The sequence below is a fragment of the Odocoileus virginianus genome, chromosome 12 (assembly GCF_023699985.2).
Source record: "Odocoileus virginianus isolate 20LAN1187 ecotype Illinois chromosome 12, Ovbor_1.2, whole genome shotgun sequence".
In the NCBI taxonomy this organism is placed as follows: Eukaryota; Metazoa; Chordata; class Mammalia; order Artiodactyla; family Cervidae; genus Odocoileus; species Odocoileus virginianus.
In genome coordinates, this window is record NC_069685.1 from 36,369,832 (window position 1) to 36,382,989 (window position 13,158).

A 13,158-nucleotide genomic window follows, 5' to 3' on the forward strand; every position below is an offset into this window, starting at 1 on the left:
GATTATTTTGTCTATTGCAGGTCTTTTGTGTTTCCATAAGAATTCTTAAATTACTTCTAGTTTTGTTAAAATGTCACTGGTATTTTCATAAGGATTGCATTGGATCTCTAGATTGCCTTAGCATTGGTGGGAATGTAAATTGGAACAGCCACTGTGGAAAAGAACATGTAGGTTTCTCAAAGAACTAAAAAGTAGAGATATTGCAAGACCCAGCAATTCCGCTCCTGGTCATATATCTAGCAAAAACAACAGCAACAAAAGACAACACTAATTCAAAACAGATACACTCACCCCAATGATCATAGCAGCACTTTATGTTTTACAAGATATGGAAGCAATCTAAGTGAACATCAACAGTTCAGTTCAGTTGCTCAGTCATGTCTGACTCTTTGTGACCTCATGGACTGCAGCACACAGGCCTCCCTGTCCACCACCAACTCCCAGAGCTTGAGCAAACTCATGTCCATTGAGTAGGTGATGTCATCCAACCATCTCATCCTCTGTCATCCCCTCCTCCTCCCACCTTGAATTTTTCCCAGTATCAGGGTCTTTTCAAATGAGTCAGTTCTTCACATCAAGTGGGCAAAATGTTGGAGTTTCAGCTTCAGCATAGTGCTTCCAATGAATTTTCAGGACTGATTTCCATTAGGATGGACTGGTTGGATTTCCTTGCCGTCCAAGGGACTCTCAAAAGTCTTCACCAGAGCAGTTCAAAAGTATCAATTCTTCAGCACTCAGCTTTCTTTATAGTCCAACTCTCACATCCATACATGACTACTGGACAAACCATAGCTTTGACTAGATGGACCTTTGTTATCAAAGTAATGTCTCTGCTTTTTAATATGCTGTCTAAGTTGGTCACAGCTTTTCTTCCAAGGAGTAAGCGCCTTTTAATTTCATGGCTGCAATCACCATCTGCGGTGGTTTTGGAGATCAAAAAATTGAACTCTGTCACTGTTTCCATTGTTTCTGCAACTATTTGCCATGAAGTGATGGGATCAGATGCCATGATCTTAATTTTCTGAATGCTGAGTTTTCAGCCAACTTTTTCACTCTCTTCTTTCACTTTCATCAAGAGGCTCTTTAGTTCTTCTTCACTTTCTGCCATAAGGGTGGTGTCTTCTGCATATCTGAGTTTATTGATATTTTTCCCAGCAATCTTGATTCCAGCTTGTGCTTCATTCAGCCCAGTGTTTCTCATGATGTACTCTGCATATAAGTTAAATAAGCAGGGTGACAATATACAGCCTTGACATACTCCTTTCCAGATTTGGAACCAGTCTGTTGTCCCATGTCCAGTTCTAACTGTTGCTTCTTGACCTGCATACAGATTTCTCAGAGAGGCAGGTCAGGTGACCTGGTATTCCCATGATTTTAAGAATTTTCCACAGTTTCTTTGTGATCCACATAGTCAAAGGCTTTGGTGTAGTCAATAAAGCAGAAATAGATGTTTTTCTGGAACCCTCTTCCTTTTTCCAGGATCCAATAGATGTTGGTAATTTGATCTCTGGTTCCTCTGCCTTTTCTAAATCCAGTTTGAATATCTGGAAGTTCACGGTTCACATACTATTGAAGACTGGTTTGGAGAATTTTGAGCATTAGTTTGCTAGTGTGTGAGATGAGTGCAATTGTGCAGTAGTTTGAACATTCTTTGGCATTGCCTTTCTTTGGGATTGGAATGAAAACTGACCTTTTCCAGTCCTGTGGCCACTGCTGAGTTTTCCAAATTTGCTGACATAGTGAGTGCAGCACTTTCACAGCATCATCTTTTAGGATTTGAAATAGCTCAACTGGAATTTGATTACCTCCATTCACTTTGTTTGTAGTGACGTTTCCTAAGGCACACTTGACTTCACATTCCAGGATTTCTGGCTCTAGGTGAGTGCTCACACCATCGTGGTTATCTGGGTCATGAAAATCTTTTTTATATAGCTCTTCTGTGTAATCTTGCCACCTCCTTTAATATCTTCTGCTTCTGTTAGGTCCATACCACTTCTGACCTTTATTGTGCCCATCCTTGCACGAAATATTCCCTTGGTATCTAATTTTCTTGAAGAGATCTCTAGTCTTTCCCATTATATTGTTTTCCTTTATTTCTTTGTATTGATCACTGAGGAAGGCAAAAAGATAGGACACTGAAAGAGGAACTCCCCAGGTCGGTAGGTGCCCAGTGTGCTACTGGAGATCAATGGAGAAATAACTCCAGAAAGAATGAAGAGACAGAGCCAAAACAAAAACAACACCCAGTTGTCAATGTGACTGGCGATGGAAGCAAAGTCCAATGCTGTAAAGAGCAATATTGCATAGAAACCTGGAATGTTAGGTCCATGAATCAAGGCAAATTGGAAGTTGTCATACAGGAGATGGCAAGAGTGAACATTGACATTTTAGGAATCAGTCAAATAAACTGGACTCGAGTGGGTGAATTTAACTCAGATGACCATTATATGTGCTACTGTGGGCAATAATCCCTTAGAAGTAATGGAGTAGCCATCATAGTCAACAAAACAGTCCAAAATGCAGTACTTGGATGTAATCTCAAAACCAACAGAATGATCTCTGTTTGTTTCCAAGGCAACCCATTCAATATCAAAGTAATCCAAGTAATCTATGCCCCAAACAGTGATGCTGAAGAAGCTGAAGTTGAATGGTTCTATGAAGACCTACAAGACCTTCTAGAACTAACACCCAAAAAAAGATGTCCTTTTCATTATAAGGGACTGGGATGCAAAACTAGGAAGTTAAGAGATACCTAGAGTAACCTGTCAAATTCACCTTGGAGTACAAAATGAAGCAGGCCAACAGTTAACAGAGTTTTGGCAAAAGAATGCACTGGTCTTAGTAAACATCCTCTTCCAATCAAATAAGAGAAGACTACACATGGACATCACCAGATGGTCAATACCAAAATCAGGTTGATTATGTTATTTGCAGCCACAGATGGGGAAGCTCTATACAGTCAGCAAAAACTAGACTGGGAGTTGACTGTGGCTCAGATCATGAACTCCTTATTGCCAAATTCAGACTGAAATTGAAGAAAGCAGGGGAAACCACTAGACCACTCAGGGATGTCCTAAATGAAATCCCTTATGACTATACAGTGGAAGTGAGAAATAGATCCAAGGGATTAGATCTGATAGAGTGCCTGAAGAACCATGGATGGAGGTTTGTGACATTGTACAGGAGGCAGGGATCGAGACCATCCTCAACAAAAGAAATGCAAAAAGGCAAAATGATTGTCTGAGGAGGCCTTACAAATGGCTGTGAAAAGAAGAGAAGTGAAAGGCAAAGGAGAAAAGGAAAAATATACCTACACTTGAATGCAGCGTTCCAAAGAATAGCAAGGAGAGATAAGAAAGCCTTCCTCAGTGACCAACACATCAACAAATGAAATGCAAATCAAAACTACAATGAGATATCACCTCATACCAGTCAGAATGGCCATCATCAAATAGTCTACAAACAATAAATGCTGGAGAGGGTGTGGAGAAAAGGAAATGCTCTTGCACTGTTGGTGGGAATGTAAAATGATACAGCCACTATGGAAGATGGTATAGAGAGTCCTTAAAAAAGTAGGAATAAAACTGCCATATGACCCAACAATCCCACTCCTAAGCATATATCCTGAAGAAACCAAAATTGAAAAAGACACATGTATCCCATTGTTCATTTCAGCACTACTTACAATAGCTAGAATGTGGAAGCAACCTAGGTGTCCATTGACAGATGAATGAATAAAGAATTTGTGGTACATATACACAATGAAATATTATTCAGGCATAAAAGGAATGCATTTGAGTCAGTTCTAATGAGGTGGATGAATCTAGAGCCTATTACACAGAGTGAAGTAAGTCAGAAAAAGAAAGATAAATATCATATTCTAATGCATATATGCAAAATCTAGGAAAATGGTACTGAAGAATTTATTTACAGGGCAACAGTGGAGAAACAGACATAGAGGATAGACTTGTGACGTGGGGAGAGGAGAGGAGAGGGTGAGGTGTATGGAAAGAGTAACATGGAAACTGACATTACCATACGTAAATAGATAGCCCGTGGGAATTTGCTGTGTGGCTCAGGAAACTCAAACAGGGGTTCTGTATCAACCTAGAGGGGTGGGATGGGGAGGGAGATGGGAGGGAGGTTCAAAAGGGAGGGGATAGATGTATACCTGTCGCTGATTCACGTTGTTGAGGTTTGACAGAAAATAAAATTCTGAAAAGCTATAACCCTTCAGGTAAAAAATAAATTTTAAAAAAAATGAATGAACAGATAAAGAAGATGTGACATGTATACACATTGGGAAACTACTCAACCATAAAAAGAATGAATCTTTGCCATTTGCAGTCTAATGTCCTCAAAAAGCTTGGAAGACATTAGGCAAAGTTAAGTAAGTCAGACTGCTGCTGCCGCTCTTTAGTCACTAAGTCGTGTCCAACTCTTTGCAACCCCATGGACTGTAACCTGCCAGGTTCCTCTGTCAGTGGGATTTTCCAAGCAAGGATACTGGAGAGACTTGCTGTTTCCTTCTCCAGGGGGTCTTCCCGACCCAGGGATTGAACCTTGGTCTCCTGCTTAGCAGGCGAATTCTCTTCCAGGGAACAACCAGGGAGGCCTGAGTTAAATAAGACAGACAGAGAATGACAAATTCTTACTGACATTACTTACATGTGATGTGAAATCTTTAAAAATGCAACAAACTATTGAATATACCAAAAAGAAACAGACTCACAGATATAGAGAACAAATTAGTGGTTACAGAGAGAGAAGGGGAGGAAGGGCAATATAGGTGTAGGGCATTATGAGGTAATTCCCTGGTAGCTCAGATGATCTGCCTACAATATGGGAGACCCAGTTTCGATCCTTGGGTTAGGAAGATCCCCTGGAGAAGGAAATGGCAACCCACTCCAGTATTTATGCCTGGAAAATCCCATGGACCGAGGAGCCTAGTGGACTACAGTCTATGGGGTCGCAAAGAGACACGACTGAGCGACTTCACTTTCATTTCCACTATTAAGTATAAAATAAGCTAAGGATATTATACAACATGGGTTATATACTCAATATTTTATAAGTACATGGAGTATAAACTCTAAAAATTGTGAATCACTATATTGTGCACCTGTAATTTATGTAATGTTATACATTAACTATGGGCTTCTCTGGTGGCTCAGGTAGTAAAGAATCTGCCTGCAATGCAGAAGACCCAACTTCAATCCCTGGGCTGGGGAGAGTCCCTGGAGAAGGGAATAGCTACCCACTCTAGCATTCTTGCCTGGAGAATTTCATGGACAGAGGAGTCTGGAAAGCTACAGTTCATGTGTTCTCAAAGAGTCAGAAATGAATGAGTAACTAACACATGCACTTTTCATACATTAAGTATACTTCAATACAAAAAATAACAGGAGTTTTAAAAATTCATTATGAATAATTTAAGAATATCAGTTTTCAAAAGGAAAATGAATCTAACACAGAGAAATGGTACTTCTGCCCAAATGTATATCATCAATGTGTCGTATAAACTGTGTGTAATTTTTTTAGTAATAAAACAAAACATAGAGCTATATAAATAGATAATAAATATGTGCATAAGAAAGGAGGAAAGAAAGAAAAAGAGAAAGAGAAAACTAAAAACTAACCAAGTGGGTATCTGTTGATTTATTAAAAAATACATATCAAACACAAATTGCTCAGTTATAAAGATGAACAATGCCAAACTTTGAAGCATAAAGGGAAGATGGGAAGTTTTCCCCTCCCTGACTGACTCACTATGCATACATATATCATGTATCTAGCATGTGGATACAGACACAGATTTATTTATAGATAGAGACAAACTGTGATTATATATGGGCTGGTCTTATGAAATTTTGTATATTGACTACATGGATTGAGGACTGGCTTTCTGGGATTCAAGACTTATAATACTAGAGTCAGCAAAATCCTGGGCAAACTAGGATTAGTTGGTCACTGTGCTGTTCACCCCTGATGAACAAGTTTGATAAGCACACTCTCATCTCTGTAATATGATTTGCCTTTCACAGATCTCTATAACTGGTTTTTCACCTTATAGCAAACTTTTTTTTTTTAATTTGGAACTTTGGAAGGTCAATCTTGAAAATCAGATACACTAAAAAGAAAATAATTTCAAATGCACCAGATACAAAATTAATGTATGCAGTCTAAATGTTTACAACCAATCACATGGTTGAAAAAAATTATGAATTCATTACTTGTCAAGACACTAAATTTCATAACACTGTGATAAAAGCAAGAAATATGAGAAAATGTGGTCACATATCAGGGAAAGTTGAGAGAGCAAGCAAACATAAAAGCAGAAAAATTTCAAAGTTAGATAACAATATTTTATTATAGCCACAATCTTGTACACTTTCCTTTGAGACAATAAACAGACTTGTTATTTTCACTTCTTCATACCAAAAAATAGCATTACTATTATATAAAAAACTGTTATACTACCTAAAATCTCATCTGAAAACTAAAGAATTACTTTTATTTAATTATTATTTTTATTTTCTTTCTCAAAACAAAAGTCTCCAGTGGCATATGGAAGGTTATTACTCTTTTATAACTTATGAAAAATTGGTCATAAGTTATAAAATCTTGGCTGATTTCCAAGACCACAGTAAACTGTGCTTACCAATAAATAAACTGTAATATTTGATTTCCTTCAGAAAACCATGCTGCTGTCTGCATGGATGGCTGTGATGCTTTGCTCCTTGGATAATTTTTGAATCTATAGCAAACATAATTTGCTTTCATTTTTTATTCTTACAAATATTCACACAGGTGAGAGGCCACTTCAGAAATCACCTGAATCATAAATCTTCATATATTTAAAGAGCAGTTTTTACTTTTGAACACCATCCAAGGAAGAGCAACAAAATTTATGATGCAAGAGTTTAAAAACAAAAGATTAGAAACATTACTGTCTACTTGCTTAGAATCCTGATTTTGGCCTACTACTGTTTCTTCCAAATTTTGTCTTTGGTCACACAGTAAGACAGATTTTTTTTTTTTTTTAATCTTCCTCAAAACAAAGGGAAAGAAAAAAAACTGCTATCCTTTCTTATTTCCCTTAGGGATAGGAAGGAAGCAAGTGCAGTATTTCATTATGAAACTGAGAAGGACCCTGCAGGGCTTTCCCAGGGACAGACACCCACATGTCCCCCACCTCTTGTTTATAGAGAAGTTTTAGCTTCCAAGACCTTCCCTGAATTCCAAAGAGTAAATTTGATCAGAGAAGTGAGAAAATGCAGAAACAAAGCAAATAGTCAAGCAAGACAAAATCATAACAGTTTAGCCATAAAACAAAGCCAAGGACCTTGAGCTCCTCTTCAAGGACTATAGGTAACATCCTGAGCCATAACCTTCAGCTGTTTTGCAGATGGTGAAGCCTCCACCACATAGAGGAAGTTAACTGCATGCTGCCCACCAGCATGTAGATCCCAGACAGATTGGAGCCATCACCCTGTGACCTCACAGTCAGAGAATTATGCACAAGCTGATTACACGCCAAGATTCCCTCCCTCAAACCATCTTTAAAAGTCCTTCCCTGAAATCTGTCAGGGAGTTTGAGTTTTTTTGAATGTAAGTTACCTGTTCTCCTTGCTTGGAGCCTACAATAAACACTGTACTTTCACTCCCCTTCTCCACAACCCAGTGTCAGTAAACTGACTTTGCTGTGTATCAGATGAGCAGACCCAAGATTCAGTTCAGTTCAGTTCACTAGCTCAGTCATGTCCGACTCTTTGTGACCCTATGGACTACAGCATGCCAGGCCTCCCTGTCCATCACCAACTCCTGGAGTTTACTCAAACTCATGTCCATTGACTTGGTGATACCATCCAGCCATCTAATTCTCTGTTGTCCCCTTCTCCTCCTGCCCTCAATCTTTCCCAGCATCAGGGTCTTTTCAAATGAGTCAGCTCTTCACATCAGGTGGCCAAAGTATTGGAGTTTCAGCTTCAACATCAGTCCTTCCAGTGAACACTCATGACTGATCTCCTTTAAGATGGACTGGTTGGATCTCCTTGCGTTCCAAGGGAATCTCAAGAGTCTTCTCCAACCACAGTTCAAAAGCATCAATTCTTTGGCACTCAGCTTTATTTACAGTCTAATGCTCACATGCATACATGACTACTGGAAAAACCATAGCCTTGACTAGAAGGACCTTTGTTGGCAAAGTGATGTCTCTGCTTTTCAATATGCTGTCTAGGTTGGTCATAACTTTTCTTCCAAGGAGTAAGCATCTTTTAATCTCATGGCTGTAGTCACAATCTGCAGGGATTTTGGAGCTCCAAAATTAAAGTTTCTCACTATTTCCATTATTTCCCCATCTATCCACCATGAAGTGATGGGACTAGATGCCATGATCTTAATTTTCTGAATGCTGAGTTTTCAGCCAACTTTTTCACTCTCCTCTTTCACTTTAATCAAGAGGCTCTTTAGTTCTTCGCTTTTTGCCATAAGGGTGGTGTCATCTGCATATCTGAGGTTATTGATATTTTTCCCAGAAATCTTGATTCCAGCTTGTGCTTCAGTCAGCCCAGCGTTTCTCATTATGTACTCTGCATATAAGTTAAACAAACAGGATAACAATATACAGCCTTGACATACTCCTTTCCTGATTTGGAATCAATCTGTCGTTCCTTGTCCACTTCTAACTGTTGCTTCCTGACCTGTATACAGGTTTCTCAAGAGGCAGGTCAAGGTGATCTGCTATTCCCATCATTTTAAAAATTACCCACAGTTTGTTGTGATCCAGACAGTCAAAGGCTTTGGTGTACTCAATAAAGCAGAAGTAGGTGTTTTTCTGGAACTCTCAAGCTTTTTTGATGATCCAGCGGATATCGGCAATTTGATCTCTGGTTCCTCTGCCTTTTCTAAAACAAGCTTGAACATCTGGAAGTTCTCAGTTCACATATTGCTGAAGCCTGACTTGGAGAATTTTAAGCATTACTTTACTAGTGTGTGAGATGAGTGCAATTGTGCGATAGTTTGAGCATTCTTTGGGATTGCCTTTCTTAGGGATTGGAGTGAAAACGGACCTTTTCCAGTCCTGTGGCCACTGCTGAGTTTTCCAAATTTGCTGGCATATTGAGTGCAGCACTTTCACAGCATCATCTTTCAGGATTTGAAATAGCTCAACTGGAATTCATCACCTCCACTAGCTTTGTTCGTAGTGATGCTTTCTAAGCCCCACTTGACTTCACACTCTAGGATGTCTGGCTCTAGATGAGTGATCACACCATTGTGATTATCTGGGTCATGAAGATCTTTTTTGTACAGTTCTTCTGTGTATTCTTGCCACCTCTTCTTAATATCTTCTGCTTCTGTTAGGTCCATACCATTTTTGTCCTTTATTGAGCCCATTTTTGCATGAAATGTTCCCTTGGTATCTCTAATTTTCTTGAAGAGATATCTAATCTTTCCCATTCTGTTGTTTTCCTCTATTTCTTTGCATTGATCACTGAGGAAGGCTTTCTTATCTCTCCTGGCTATTCTTTGGAACTCTGCATTCAAATGGGAATATCTTTCCTTTTGTCCTTTGCACGCAGAAGCGTGCCGGCTGCGCCGGACCGCGCAGAAATGTGGCCGTGAGGAGCCAGCCCCTCGCCCAAGGTCAGGGGTAGTGACGGAGAGCGTCAGGCTGCGACAGCGCAGGAGCGATGGCCGAGAGGAGCTTCCCCACGCCCGAGGTCGGGGCGGCGGCCGAGAGGAACTACCCCACCTCGGAGGTCAGGGGCCCTGCCAGAGAAGAGCTACCCCACCTCCAAGGAGCGGCTGCTGTGGGGCGCAGGAGGGCTGAGAGGAGCTACTCCACATTCAAGGTCAGGAGCGGTGGCCTTGAGAACATACCCCTCGTCCAAGGTAAGGAGCAGCGGCTGCGCTTTGCTGGAGCAGCCGTGAAGAGATACCCCATGTCCAAGGTAAGAGAAACCCAAGTAAGATGGTAGGTGTTGCGAGAGGGCATCAAGAGGACAGACACACTAAAACCGTAATCACAGAAACTAGCCAATCTGATCACAGGACCACAGCCGTGTCTAACTCAGTGAAACTGAGCCATGCCGTGTGGGGCCACCCAAGACGGTCGGGTCATGGTGGAGAGGTCTGACAGAATGTGGTCCACTGGAGAAGGGAATGGCAAACCACTTCAGTATTCTTGCCTTGAGAAACCCATGAACAGTATGAAAAAGCAAAATGATTGAATACTGAAAGAGGAACTCCCCAGGTCGGTAGGTGCCCAATATGCTACTGGAGATCAGTGGAGAAATAACTCCAGAAAGAATGAAGGGATGGAGCCAAAGCAAAAACAATACCCAGTTGTGGATGGGACTGGTGATAGAAGCAAGGTCCGATGCTGTAAAGAGCAATATTGCAAAGGAACCTGGAATGTTAGGTCCATGAATCAAGGCAAATTGGAAGTGGTCAAACAGGAGATGGCAAGAGTGAATGTCGACAGTCTAGGAATCAGCGAACTAAAATGGACTGAAATGGGTGAATGTAACTCAGATGACCATTATATCTACTAATGTGGGTAGGAATCCCTTAGAAGAAATGGAGTAGCCATCATAGTCAACAAAAGAGTCTGAAATGCAGTACTTGGATGCAATCTCAAAAATGACAGAATGATCTCTGTTCATTTCCAAGGCAAACCATGCAATATCACGGTAATCCAAGCCTATGCCCCAACCAGTAACACTGAAGAAGCCGAAGCTGAACGATTCTATGAAGACCTGCAAGATCTTCTAGAACTAACACCCAAAAAAGATGTCCTTTTCATTATAGGTGACTGGAATGCAAAAGTAGGAAGTCAAGAAACACCTGGAGTAACAGGCAAATTTGGCCTTGGAGTACAGAATGAAGCAGGGCAAAGGCTAATAGAGTTTTGCCAAGAGAACACACTGGTCATAGCAAACATCCTCTTCCAAGAACACAAGAGAAGACTCTACACATGGACATCACCAGATGGTCAACACCAAAATCAGATTGATTATATTCTTTGTAGCCAAAGATGGAGAAGCTCTATACAGTCAGCAAAAACAAGACCGGGAGTTGACTGTGGCTCAGATCATGAACTCCTTATTGCCAAATTCAGACTTAAACTGAAGAGAGTAGGGAAAACCACTAGACCATTCAGGTATGACCTAAATCAAATCCCTTATGACTATACAGTGGAAGTGAGAAATAGATTTAAGGGACTAGATCTGATAGACAGAGAGCCTGATGAACTATGGACGGAGATTCGTGACATTGTACAGGAGACTGGGATCAAGACCATCCCCATGGAAAAGAAATGCAAAAAGGCAAAATGGTTGTCTGAGAAGGCCTTACAAATGGCTGTGAAATGAAGAGAAGCAAAAAGCAAAGGAGAAAAGGAAAGATATTCCCATTTGAATGCAGAGTTCCAAAGAATAGCCAGGAGAAATAAGAAAGCCTTCCTCAGACTCCCTCTTACTTCACCACAAACTGTCAGAATAATGTCCATGAACTGGTCACACCCTCTTTAAACTATTAGTGTTAAACTCCTCACTACCCTCTCCAGGTTGGGACACACAGTTTTGAGGGCATTAGCCCACTGTGGCTGCCTTTGCCTGGCAAAGCAACACATCTATTTTTTCTACTTCACTCAAAACTCTGTATTTGAGATTTAATTCAGCGTCAAGATACAGTAGTTGTTTTCACATCAGTTTCACCCTGAGATTTGCTATTTTTATATTTCCTGAAGAGCTATACTCAATGTTTTGACACTTTTTCTGCTAACCACATACATGTCAATTCTTTATTTTTCCTTTTCTTTAGAATATGCTTCAGGATCTAACAGGTTTCCATGTTGTTTATACCAATGGAAATAATATTTTCACATCAGATCACTTAGATTTCTAGATGAGCAAATATTCTGTTTTCATTCTGAATTAGAGTTACCTTTCAATTTTTGTGCTTATCATTTGATAAAAGGCTATTTTTATAGATCAAATTTTCAAAATCTAGATGATTGCTAACAAAGTCTAATTTAAGCAAGTCAGCAATAATTTTAGTTAATAATACTAAGAATTCACTCATGTAGCAAAAAATTATTGAGCACCTAGAATGTGCCAGTTCTGGGGTTGTATCATTATATAAAAAGATATAATTTCTTTCTTCATGGAACTCACAATTTGGCAGCTTAAAAAAAAAATGCTTTGAAAAAACAAAAAGAAAACAATTTATAAATCCATGGCTAATTCATTTCAATGTATAACAAAAACTACTGTAATGATGTAAAGTAATTAGCCTCCAACTAATAAAAAAAAAGAATTAAAAAAAAAAGAAAATAATTTCTAGTATTATAAGATTTCTAATCTCTGAAAATGGTAATTAAAATATTTTAAGCAAGCTAAGATTTACTGTAGCCACAGAATTATTAAAAGATGGATATTTTATTTTGTTGAGAGTAAAACTGAGCAACATCACCCAGTGATTGCTTTTTAAGGAACTTAGCTTTACTTCATTTTTCAAGATGCTAAATGTAGGTTTCTACTGTACTTTGCAAATAGGAACACTTATAAACTGCTATATATTGAACCATCAAATTTCTTGTGCAGAAATTGTAAGACATATAAAGCAACTATTAATAAAAAAAAAAGCACACTTTAGAGTCAAAAAAATTTAAATTAAAATACTTCAAATTCACTTTTTACTATTTTAATTCACTATTTTTCACTAAATTGTTTATTTTTGGAGAAACAACTTTCTAGGGTATTTTAGTCTTCCTTTGACACAGTGAGAGTACACCTGCCAAGTGTTTGAAGGAATAGAGGAGCCAATTATTAATTTCCTATAGCTTTGTCCTACCAAGTCGTTCACATTCCCCAAGGTCAAGTATTGATCCATCACCACAAGCCAATTACCCAATAGGGTACAAGTAGTGCAGTTCAGTTCAGTTCAGTTACTCAGTCATGTCTGACTCTTTGCGACCCTATGGACTGCCCCACACCAGGCCTCCCTGTCCATCACCAACTCCCAGAGTTTACTCAAACTCAAGTCCATTGAGTCAGTGATACCATCCAACCATCTCATCCTTTGTCATCCCCTTCTCCTCCTGCCTTCAATTTTTCCCAGCATCAGAATCTTTGAATCAAATGAGTCAGTTCT